This window comes from Oryctolagus cuniculus, chromosome 11 (genome assembly GCF_964237555.1).
Source record: "Oryctolagus cuniculus chromosome 11, mOryCun1.1, whole genome shotgun sequence".
Classification (NCBI taxonomy): Eukaryota; Metazoa; Chordata; class Mammalia; order Lagomorpha; family Leporidae; genus Oryctolagus; species Oryctolagus cuniculus.
The window spans coordinates 55393549-55405011 of record NC_091442.1 but is presented as its reverse complement, the minus strand read 5'-3'; the positions used below and the strand labels follow the sequence as shown (position 1 = coordinate 55405011).

The 11463-nt window shown below is 58.3% G+C and overlaps 1 long non-coding RNA gene across 5 annotated transcripts; it reads left to right on the top strand.

Annotated features, from left to right (window-relative positions):
• The first annotated feature begins 586 nt into the window (after positions 1-586).
• On the top strand, positions 587-10846 carry LOC103348272 (uncharacterized). 5 transcript variants are annotated; one of them, XR_007919459.2, is made up of 3 exons: positions 587-1074; positions 4676-8490; positions 10243-10846. It is a non-coding gene; the product is annotated as an uncharacterized lncRNA (long non-coding RNA). The 5 variants fall into 5 exon arrangements; XR_011380053.1 differs by having other exon boundaries at positions 3390-8490; XR_007919457.2 differs by adding an exon at positions 9469-9652 and having other exon boundaries at positions 587-8490.
• Positions 10847-11463: the final 617 nt, after the last annotated feature.

Below are 11463 nucleotides of genomic sequence, written 5' to 3'. Positions count from 1 at the left end.
AGGTGGGGGCTGACCAGCCCCACCCCACAGTTGCCCCTTTCCCACCCGACCCCGTCAGCCCCATCCCCCAGCCCCCCTCTCTCCCAACACCTTTCTCTGTCCCTCAATCTCGGGCCTGCTGCACGCAGCCCTGCAAACAGCCTCAGAGGAAGGCAGGCATTTCAGCATGCATTAGGCATCTGCTGTGTACACAGCCCTGCGGTGAGCGGAACGGTGGTCCCACTTCCCAGGACCTTGGCTGTGACCTTAGCTGGAAAAAGGGTTCTTTGCGGATGTGATGAGCCTGGCAGTGAGCCGGATGGGGCCTGAAGCGGAGCACAGGGCTCCCACGGGATGCGGCGTGAGGAGACAGAACACACACACACAGTGAGGCTTCCCTTCAAAGAGGAGACGGGGCAAGATGGGGCGGGTGCAGAGACCGGAGCCAGGGGCTAGGGCAAAGCAGCAGGCACATGTGGAGCAAGGGATTGTCTTCAGAAAATCTCTCTCTCTCTCTCTCTCTCTCTCCCTCTCTCTCCGCCTTTCAAAAAAAAATAAGTTTTCATTTTGCAAGATTCAGTCATGTGGACCCCACCCAGCAACCGAATCCAGTCCGGTCACTCCCCGAAGGCTCTCCCTCAGACACCAGGGATGCACTGAGCTCCCGGCCTCTCGGCGCTGTAACATTGGATCTTGGGCTTTAGACGTGCGTGTGTGCGCATGTGCGTGTGCGTGTGTGCGTGCGTGTGAGTGGTGGAGCGGATCCTGTTCCTCTACAGCCGTCAGGAAAGGGAGGTGGGCCCAGAACCCAGGGGTGCGGCAGAGGAGGAGGAGCTGCCAGCAGGGGGCAGCAGAAGGCAGCAAGGGGCCTTAGACCATGATGCCCGCTAGAGCCCCGCTTCCCGGCTTTCCCTTAGCCAGTGTAGACAAGGCTGCCATCTCGCCCCTCCTCCCCAGCGCAGGGTCCCAGGAAAGCAGCGCTCCAGCTCGACTCGGCAAAGTGCAGCAGGACGTAGGCTTTCAGAAAGCAGGAAGGAGAGAGAGGGGCCGATGACCTCAAACTACAAGGCACGGCAGAGCGGAGAGAGCAGCGCAGTGAGTAGTGGGTATTCTCACGGCCACAGCCTTAGCTGGGGCTCCCCTAAGTGCCGGGCTCTCCAAATCTCCACCAGAATGCCTCTGCAGTCTCTGCGGAGCTGGCCTCCCAGGTAGGGAGCACACGTGTCCCGCCAATCTTGCACCGCTTGTGTGCCAAGCATCTGGGCATGTATCCACAGTGCAGGGGGCGCAGCTTACTGCTTGGCCAAGTGCATGGTCGTCCGCTTCCATCCACCGAGGTGTGACGGTGAACTAGAGATGGAGCAGTGATGGGGACCCCTGCACCTGCACCCTTCGCATGCTCCCAACGGGCACGCGCACTCCCTAGGGTGAAGTGGGGGGGGGCGCTGCTCCCACGTGGGGCTTACCCTAAGAGCATGAACCCCAATTATGCCCTTAAGGAACAAGGAAGTGACACTCGGTGCCTACAATGGATTTTAAGTCAGATCTTGGCTGGGAAATGCATTATCCGGCCCCCACTGGCCCCTATGTGTTACCTACTGCTCTGTAACTCATCGTCCCAAGCATTTGTTCTGTGGCTTGCGTGGGGGTTAGAAAGTTGGGAACGGCTCAGCAGGTGGTTCTGTCTTAGGTCTCCCAGCCAGGGCACCATTCTCGAAAAGGCTCACAGCTCCAGCACGGGGCTGCTGGCGGGAGACCTATCCCACGTGTGCAGCTGGCCCCCGGCTGCTTGTGTGTCCTCACAGAGGGACAGCTGGCTTCCCCCCACCGCTTCGGGTGATGCAAGGCAGGAAGTCACAATGCCTCTCGTGAGCTAGCGCTGGAGTCAGCCAAGGACAGCTCACTGGCCCGCTTCCACCCGGCTCAAGCCAAGTCCGGTCACACCCTTTCCCTTACGTATTGTCCACGGCTGCTTTCACACGCAACGGCGCGGCTGACTGATGGCACCGGAGACCCTACGCCCTGCAAAAGCCAGATTTTTTTTGAGAGGTGGATAGACAGACAGACAGACAGACAGAGATCCTTTCCACTGATTTACTCTCCAAATGCTAGAAATGGCCAGGGCTGGGCTGAGGCTGAAGCTGGGAGCCAGGAACTCAATCCAGGACTCCCACGTGGGTACCAGGGCCTGGCTGATTACTTGAGCCAGCACCAGTCCCCCCAAGGTGTGCTGCAGCAAAAAGCTGGAGTCAGAGGCGAGAGTAGAGAACCAGACCCAGGCGCGCCGGCGAGGGATGTGAGCGCCGTAGCGCCCAGTTACGCAACCCCTGTCCCTAACTCAAGGCTGTTTACTATGCCAACTTTTCATCCAGCCTTGGAGTGACCCCCTGCCCTTCCGCTGTCACCCACTACTGAGGAGTGGACCACTAGTCCAGCCCCACACAAACACACACAGAGACAGATACTCACAGAGAGAGACACACACACACAGGCAGAGACAGAAACACACACAGAGACAGACACACAGAGCACACACAGGCAGAGACAGATACACACAGACATATACACACACAGAGACATACACACATACACAGAGACAGAGACACACACAGAGACACACACAGAGCCATAGATGCAAACACACACAGAGACACACAGACACATGTCCCTCCTGGAGCCAGTCCCCCACCCACCTCATAGCACTGCCTCTCTCCTGGGAGCTATCTCTCCTGTGTGCCTAGGGTCCCTCCCAGGAGCAAGGAGGCGCCCATGCCCAGAGCCCCTGCTGCTGGAGTCTGCTGACCACATGGCTGCCACTGTCACTGGTCCCAGAGCCTCTGCCGTCCCCACCAGGCGCACCCTGCACGTGCTGCTCCCCCAGCCAGAATGCTTTTCCACCAACTCTCCCATCAGCTCTCAGGCCACACCTCACTCCTGCTCAGAGGCGGGCCAGTCCCCTGTGCCCTGGCCAGTCCCAGCCTCTCCTTCAGCTCTTGGATGAGGGTTGACACCTGCCAGGCTGGAGGCTCTGTGGGGGCAGGGAGGGATCATCGCTGTCCCCTCAGTGCCTTGCAGAGCCTGGGGTGTATTAAAAATGGGCTCAAGGGGCCAGGGTTGGGCCGCAGCGGGTTAAGCCGCCGCCTGCAACACCAGCATCCTATATCAGAGTGCCGGTTCGAGTCCCAGCTTCTCCAATTCTGCTCCGGCTCCCTGCCAATGCACCTGGGGAAGCAGTGGAGGATGGCCCAAGTGCTTGGGTCCCTGCCACTCATGTGGGAGACCCGGGCGGAGTTCCTGGCTCCTGGCTTTGGAACTCTCTACAAAGTAGACAGCTTCTGTCTCGCCCTCTTTCTCTCTCAATCTGCCTTCCAAATAATTAAATCTTTTTTTTTTTAATGCACTTTAAAAAGCTTTGTGAAAAGCATGAGTGAACAAATGAACTAGCCAATCAACAGCTTCATGGAGATGCCGGCTGGAAGTTCAGGGCCACAGCTGGAAGCAAGAAAGCACAGCAGAAGCTGAGCCTGCCTGCTTTCAAACAACAGAGGTCGACTTTGCTCTCAGAGCTTGGGGGATCCCATTGGTCCTGCTTCTGGCCAGGGCGCAGCCTCACAGCAGGTTCACACGCAACATGAGGGCACCCCGTGGCCAGACAGGAAGCCGGAGGGACTAGGCTCAGTCTGCTTTTTACAGCTGCTGGCTCTGCTCCCCAGGAACTAACTCAGGGTCCCAGGAGAGCTGGCTTTATCCATGACCACCACCCCCAGGAGGCTCCACCTCTTAAAGGGCCCACAGCCATATACAGTCAGACCCAAGCCTCCAACCTCTGAGGAGTAAACTACACCCTAGCAAGGCCTTGTGCAGCTCAGGGTGGGGGGTTCTGCAGGGGCTTGTCTGCAGAGAGGCTACAGGGAGAGAGGCATCGCATGCGCCACCTGGAACCTACAGCTGCCGGGCAGGTTGAGGGGGGGACCCCGAGGGCTGGGGGCTGAGTCCACCAGGACCCCTAGGGAGATGCCAGAGTGCCAAGACCCCTCCTCCTCAGGAGGAAGGCCAGACAAATCCTCTTAGGACAAATCTCTCTGCTAGAGATACGATATAAATACAATTTATTTTTAACTTTTTTGTTAAGACGTATAAGGCCCACAGAGAAATATTTAAATATAGAAATTATAACAAAGCAAACATCTGTATAAGCCCACACTGGTGAAGAAAAAGGGCATTGTCACCACCCCAAAAAACCATGCCCACCCCGCCCCTCTGCCCCCACGTCATTATTTGACTTCCAATGCTGTCACTTAGTTTTGCCAGGGTTTGCACTTTATCTGTGTAGAACCATGCCATATTTCTTCTTCCATGTCTCGTTTCTGTCCCTCATTCACCTTGTTCAATGCCCTGTGGGTCTCAACTTTTCACTGCTGTAGAGTACTCCGCTGTCTGCACCCCAGGCGTAGTCACCGTAGCCCTTGGCTACTGGGTTGTGTCCCTTTGGGGCACCGTACGGAAGGGTGCGGGAATCCTGGCGAGCCCGTGTCTCGGTCCTCACCCGGGTGCATGCCTTGGATCTAGAACATGGGGATCTTCATCTGATACTCGGCACCAGATTACTTCCCAGCTGGGCTGCACCAGTGCCAAAGAAACTCTGTTGCTCCACAGCTTTGTCCAGACCAACTATTTTCACATTGTTTCATTTCAGCCTTGCTGGTGGGAATGGGGAACCAGCCACCTGCTGGTGCTTCAACCCTGTGTTTCCTCGGTAAGCAGGGCCAGTGAGCCACTTCTCATACTTGCCAGGCTACTATTTTTTGTAAAGTGCCTTCTCAGATCATTCCATTGTCCCATCAGCTGTCATTTTCTTACTGATTTATGGGCATTCTTTTTGCTTTGGCAGCCTTATTGAGCTGTGGTTGACATACAAATAAAACCAGAAAAATGCATATTTCATGTAAAGTTAGTGAGTTTGAATCACAATCAAGAAAGAAACACAGGGTCGGTGCTGTGGCATAGCAGGTGAAGCCGCCAACTGCAATGCCGGCATCCCATATGGGTGCTGGCTCGAGTCCCAGCTGCTCCTCTTCTGATCCAGCTCTCTGCTGTGGCCTGGGAAAGCAGTGGAAGATGGCTCAAGTCCTTGGACCCCTGCACCCACATGGGAGACCCGGAGGAAGCTCCTGGCAGTCACCGTAGTGGGAAGTCCTGGCGTTTGCCAGTGCCTGCCCCCACACACTCAGGGTTTCAGAGGGAGCTCCCCTCTGCCCAGCTGCCTGCCCCTCGGAAAGACCAGGCTACCTTCCTTGAGACCTGCCCGCCTGCCCCCTCCACCAGGGAGCCAGCGTGCACCCAGCTGCTGCTGCTGGGAGCTCCAGAAGGTCCCTGGGGCTGCACCTCTGCCCGCAGTGAGTCCACCATGCAAAGCCACTAAGCTCTCACTCCATCCCCAGGGAGCCCCGAGTGTCCACTTCCAGGGAGACAGGTACAGTGGGCAGCTCTCTGCCAGGGCTCACGACCTCCATGCTCTTCCAGCAAAGTCTGTCAGGTCCGCCCTGCACTGCGGGCCCCCCTAACGCTCTCTCCTATACCCCCCGTTTCCATCCCCCGATCCTTGCTCTGTCCAATGAGCCCTGGGCATGCAGACACTGCCCAAGCACTAAGTGTATGGATTTCAACATCTAACTTTCCCAACCACCACTATGCTGACGTCCAGAGAGGCTGAGCCACTCACCCAGGGTCACGCAACTGCAGGAGTGGGGGAACCAGCAGCAGAGCCCCGGGCTCCCCATCTACCTGCACCCTAAACCGCTTGAGTCTACACCAGCTCAGATGCAGCAACTTTGTTTTCTTCATGAGGGGTTTTGCTTTCTGGTGCACGAACACATGCCAACGGGCGCCGGCCCCATGTCACCGCCCATGGGGAACACTCTGGGATGTCCAGCTCTGCGGCAGCAGCCAGAGAGGCCAGCGGGTCCAAGGACAGACTCTCCCGGGCAGGGCGGCAGGGTCAGGGCCAGAACGCGGGTGCCGGCCGCCACGCAGCCCTTCCAGGCCAAGCCTGGCCCTCTCTGTAAATCAGATCATGGCCGCACACACACGTGTGGGTCACCCCCAGCAACGGAGACGGCCGGGGAAGGGACTGGAGGCCCCCTCCCCTGCTGTGGGCCCAGGCACCTGCCCCCAGCTTCTGCAGCAGTAAGGATGGGAGACCCGGATGTGGGGGGTGGGGGTGGGGGAGTCCTCAGTGTTCCCAGCACCCCTTGCAGCCAGGGAGTCCCGTGACTGAGTGCTGGCCAATGGGATATGAGTGGAAGCCAGGAGGTTGCAGGCGCTCCTCTGGCTCTGGCTGGACACAGAGGTGGCCGGGGGCAGCCAGCTGACCTGCCAGCCTGTAGAGCCAGGGAAGAAAAAGCCGAGACCCTGACCATGTGCTGTCCCCATGCCGGAAGGCTCCTGTGGAACTCACGTGAGAAAGGAAGAAGGGTCCCATTTTCTTCTTTTTTTTTTTTTTAAGGTTTATTTTATTGGGCCAGTGCTGTGGCCTTGCGGTGTTGCAAGCAGTCACCGCCTGCAGGGCCGGTGTCCCCTGTGGGTGTGGGCTTGAGTCCCTGCTGCTCCACTTCCCATCCAGCTCCCTGCTGATGCACCCGGGCCTCTGCACTCAGCTGGTTCCTGGCTCCTCTCCTCTCTGTAACACTGCCTTTCAAGTAAATAAATAAATCTTTTTTAAAAAATGTTTTTACCAGCCGGCGCCGCGGCTCACTAGGCTAATCCTCCGCCTAGCGGCGCCGGCACACCAGGTTCTAGTCCCGGTCGGGGCGCCGGATTCTGTCCCGGTTGCCCCTCTTCCAGGCCAGCCCTCTGCTGTGGCCAGGGAGTGCAGTGGAGGATGGCCCAGGTGCTTGGGCCCTGCACCCCATGGGAGACCAGGAAAAGCACCTGGCTCCTGGCTCCTGCCATCGGATCAGTGCGGTGCGCCGGCCGCAGCACACCGGCCGCGGCGGCTATTGGAGGGTGAACCAACGGCAAAGGAAGACCTTTCTCTCTGTCTCTCTCACTGTCCACTCTGCCTGTCAGAAAAAAAAAATGTTTTTACCAAAAAATTCTTTATTTACTTGAAAGGCAGAGAGAGAAAGAGAGAGGTCTTCCATCTGCTGGTTCACTCCCCAAATGGCCACAATGGCCAGGACTGGGCCAGGTTGAAGCCAGGGGCCAGGAGTTTCATCCAGGTCTCCCATGTGGGTGCAGGGGCCCAAGCACCTGGGCCATCTTCTGCTGCTTTCCCAGGCTCATCAGCAGGGAGCTGGATCAGAAGTGGAGCAGCCGGGACTCGAACTGGAACCCACATGGGATGCCGGCACTGCACCTAGCAGCTTATCCTGCTATATCACAACACCAGACCCCAAATTAATTAATTTTTAAAATAATAGTAGAGGCAGACGCTGTGGTACGGCAAGTTGGGCCCTTGCCTGTAGGCCTGCATCCCCCATCAGAGGCTTGGTTTCAGCCCCAGCTGCTCTACTTCCAATCCAGCTCCCTGCTAATATGCCTGGGAAGGTAGAGGATGATGACCCAAGTCCTTGGGTTCCCACAACCCACATGGGAGACCCAGATGGAGTTTCTGGCTCCTGGCTTCTGTCTGGCCTGGCCCCAGGGTTTACAGGCATTTGGGTGATGAACCAGTGGGTGGAAGGTCTCTCTTCTCTCTCTCTCTCTCTCTCTCTCTCTCTCTCTCTCTCTCTTACAAAGAAGAAGCAGTGGTAATAACTGCCCTTCCCACACCCAACGCCTGCACTTCCAGGGAGAGCTGTGGTCTCAGAGCAGTCAAGGGGGCTTCTAGTCTCAAACAGCAACCAGGGCCCCTCCACCTGCACCCCTCTGTACCCCCAAGTCAGTGGGCTCACCAGGAGCACTGGGCCACTGTGCCACAGCAAAGCCCCACCCTGGCCAGATGACTTGGAAGGGGTAATCGAGGAAGATCCTGAGAGTCAGCTTAGCCAATGTCCCCTGGCCATAGGCTGCGCCCTTCCCGGAGCTTCTGCCCCCCCCCCCCACACACACACACTCCTGTAAATCAGGCATCCATTCCCACCCCCATCTAGCATGGCTCCCAAGATCTGTCCAGAAGCAGGTGCACCCGCACCCGCCGTGCGGGGAGCACACCACTGTGGGTTTTAGAATCTCAGGAGATCCTTGGAGGGGCCGGATGTGCTCTCCATGTGTGCAGTCCCCAAAGGGAGCAAAGCCCACCTGCCTGGGACTCTTGGGCGTTCACAGGAGACTTCGGAATCCTGCAGCCCGGACCTCCGTGGAGGAGAGGCCGCACCCAGGACGCCCACGAGAGGGCGCTCCAGGCCCGCCGGTGTCTCCCCAGGTGGCTCCGACTCGGAGAGCGTTAGAGCCCAGCACGCCCAGGGATGGGACGAACGGGATGCAGGAAAGGGGCGTGCCCACGTTCGCAGCGCGATGTCCCACTGCTGTATTTCTTCCTCGTCGCCCAGGACCTGCTGCCTTTGGACGGTGAGAAGCGCCCTGGGCGGGGTGGCCTCGTGCCAACCCCCCCACCCAGCCCCTGAGCACTCCCACAACAGCGGCCATCTGGGGTAGCATCCATGTCATTGTGAACTCAGGCGCTACAACACGAGAAATGGGTGTCCCGAGCGGCTGTGCGCCTAACGCCCTCCCGCACAGGCGCACACACCTGGCCAAGCAGCCCGCGTGCTTTGTCGCGGGAGTTGACACCAGCTCGGGTCCAGGCTGGGAATACACGATCATCCCCGTCCCCACCACAGCTACGCAGTCGGGCTGGTCCCACGATCCCGCCTGGGCTCCAGAGAGAGGTTTGCTGGGGCTTCCTGGAGAGTCGTGGCCCCCACTCTCCTAGGAGAGCCCCCTGCCCGCCCGCCCCCTGCTCGTCCTCCTTCCCAGCCACCTCCGCTGAATCCTTTGGGCCGCAAGGGGGCGCCAGCCTCACGCGGCTGCGGCCCCTCGCTTGCCTGGAGGAGGAGTCCACAGAAGCCCAGGCTGCCGTCCGCCGGACCCTGACACCCGGCCTTCCCTGCACTGCTGCTCTGTGGAGCTGATACACCGCGCTGCCCGAGGCCTGCCCCCATCCCTGGGGTGACCTGCGGGGCTTGGCCTGCAGGATGCAGACGGGAACACCTGTGGCCCTGGCTGAGCGTGCTTGCTAAGTCAGCGCGGGCTAGATGCCAGGGTAATGCCTGCAGGTGTGCGGGCCTGGGCCCTGAGCAGGGTTCAGGGGGAGCCGGCAGCGGTGCAGCCAGCAAGGGGGGGGGGTCCTGGCATCAGGTGGGGAGACGACGGAGCTGTGGCCGGCAGGAAGGGAGGGTGCCTGCCGGCACAAGACCAGAGGGCCAGGGGCAGGGGTGGGAGAGGGGTGGGCATAGGGTGTTGATCCAGAGGAAAAGACAACCAAACCGGAGCTTGGCTGGGGCCAGCGTTGCGGCATGGTCGGTTAACTCGCCGCGTGGTTCCCAGCATCACCAATCTGAGCCTGAGGTTCGAGTCCCAGCTGCTCCACTTCCGATCCAGCTCCCTGCTGATGCACCTGGGAAAGCAACGGAAGATGGCCCAAGTTCTGGGGAGCCCCAGATGGAGTTCCAGGCTCCTGGCTTCAATCTGGCCCAGCTCTCTCATGGGATGTCAGCACCGTGGGCCACAGGTGACGGTCCACCTGCTACACTACGTTTTTTTGTTTGTTTGTTTGTTTGTTTGTTTGTTTTTGGACAGGCAGAGTGGACAGTGAGAGAGACAGAGAGAAAGGTCTTCCTTTGCCGTTGGTTCACCCTCCAATGGCCGCCGCGGCCGGCGCACCGCGCTGATCCGATGGCAGGAGCCAGGAGCCAGGTGCTTTTCCTGGTCTCCCATGGGGTGCAGGGCCCAAGCACCTGGGCCATCCTCCACTGCACTCCCTGGCCACAGCAGAGAGCTGGCCTGGAAGAGGGGCAACCGGGACAGAATCCGGCGCCCCAACTGGGACTAGAACCTGGTGTGCCGGCGCCGCTAGGCGGAGGATTAGCCTAGTGAGCCGCGGCGCCGGCCAACGCCACAGTTTTTAAGTATACTACCTTAAAAGATTCTGATCAGCCAGGGGACACAAAGGCACGGGGGGGGGGGGGTGCCCCTTGGAGTGGACCTGAACTCAACCAGGAGAGAGCTTCGGGAGAAATTCCCAAGGTAGCTTTTTCCCAGAAGGATTGCTTATTTTCTGCTCATCAAAAAGCTTCATAAAGAATCCATTCCTTCCCACAGTGAGTCCAGCGACAGAGCCACACGGCGACCGCCAGCTGTCACCAGAGGCCAGTGTGAGTGACAGGGCCGAAGACACGGGCTCAGAACATGCTGCAAGGAACCCCGGTGAGCTCAGTCCCCTGCAGGATGGAAGCAGCACCAGTGTCCCTGCCAACCGCCCCCAGGAGCCAGCAGCAGGTCAGGCCTTTGGGCTCCCTCGGCCTGACCCCTGGTGCCTGCTGCCTGGCCAACAGCACAGGCCACTGACCCCAGCCCTTGAATCAGTTCGTTCCGGGCCACAAGGCAGCTGAGCTGTGCCAGACCCAAGCAGACGAGACAGCTCCAAGACGGCTCCTTTGTGACAGCCGGGCTCAGGGAAACCAGCCAAGACCTCGCACGTGACTGGAAGCGCGCGGCGTGGCGAACTTGGGGTGCAATAGTCGTGGCAGAAGTGAAATTCCGGGACCACATTTGCATCCTGTATAAGAAACTTGAACAGATTTAGCCATGGCTCCGTGTGTAGAACTTTGTTTCCCACCAGTTGTAGTTCCGAAATGTGTTTTTTAAAATCACTCTTTGGAAGAGGGGGGAAAAAAAGTGAATTAAATTTAGTAATGTGACATTACAGTCTTTGGAAATGAAATTAATTTTATGCTGCCGTTCTGACAAAGCAAGGGAAATGAGCTCTCTGAAGTGACATTCATCGCATTGTTTTTCTGAAACGTTTCTCGTCTTCCAGAGGGTAGACAGCCTTCCCGAAGCGTGTGATTGGAATGGAAGCTCTGGAAGATGCTCCTTCCAAAAAAATGCAGGGGAGGGGGCAGTTAGCCGCGTGGTTAGGGTGCCCGCGTCCCATACCCGAGTGCCTAGACGTGAGTCCCACTCCACACCAGTGTGCACCCTTGGAGGCAGCAGCGATAGGTCAAGTGCTTGGATCCCTGCCACCCCCATGGGAGACCTGGATGGAGCCCCCAGGTCCCTCAGCTCCAGCCTGGCCTAGCCCTGGCCTGTGTGGGCACTTTAAGGACTAAACCAATAGATGAGCTCTCTTTGTCTGCCTTTTATCTCTTCTTCCTCTCAAGTAATTAAAAAAAAAAAAAAAAAAAACTGCCATAAAGAATCCTGCTCAAGAGCCGGTATACTAGTGCAGGAGGTAAAGCCGCCACCTGTGACGCCAGCATCGCACAGGGGCACCAGTTCGAGTCCTGGCTGCTCCACTTCCAATCCAGCTCCCTGCTAATG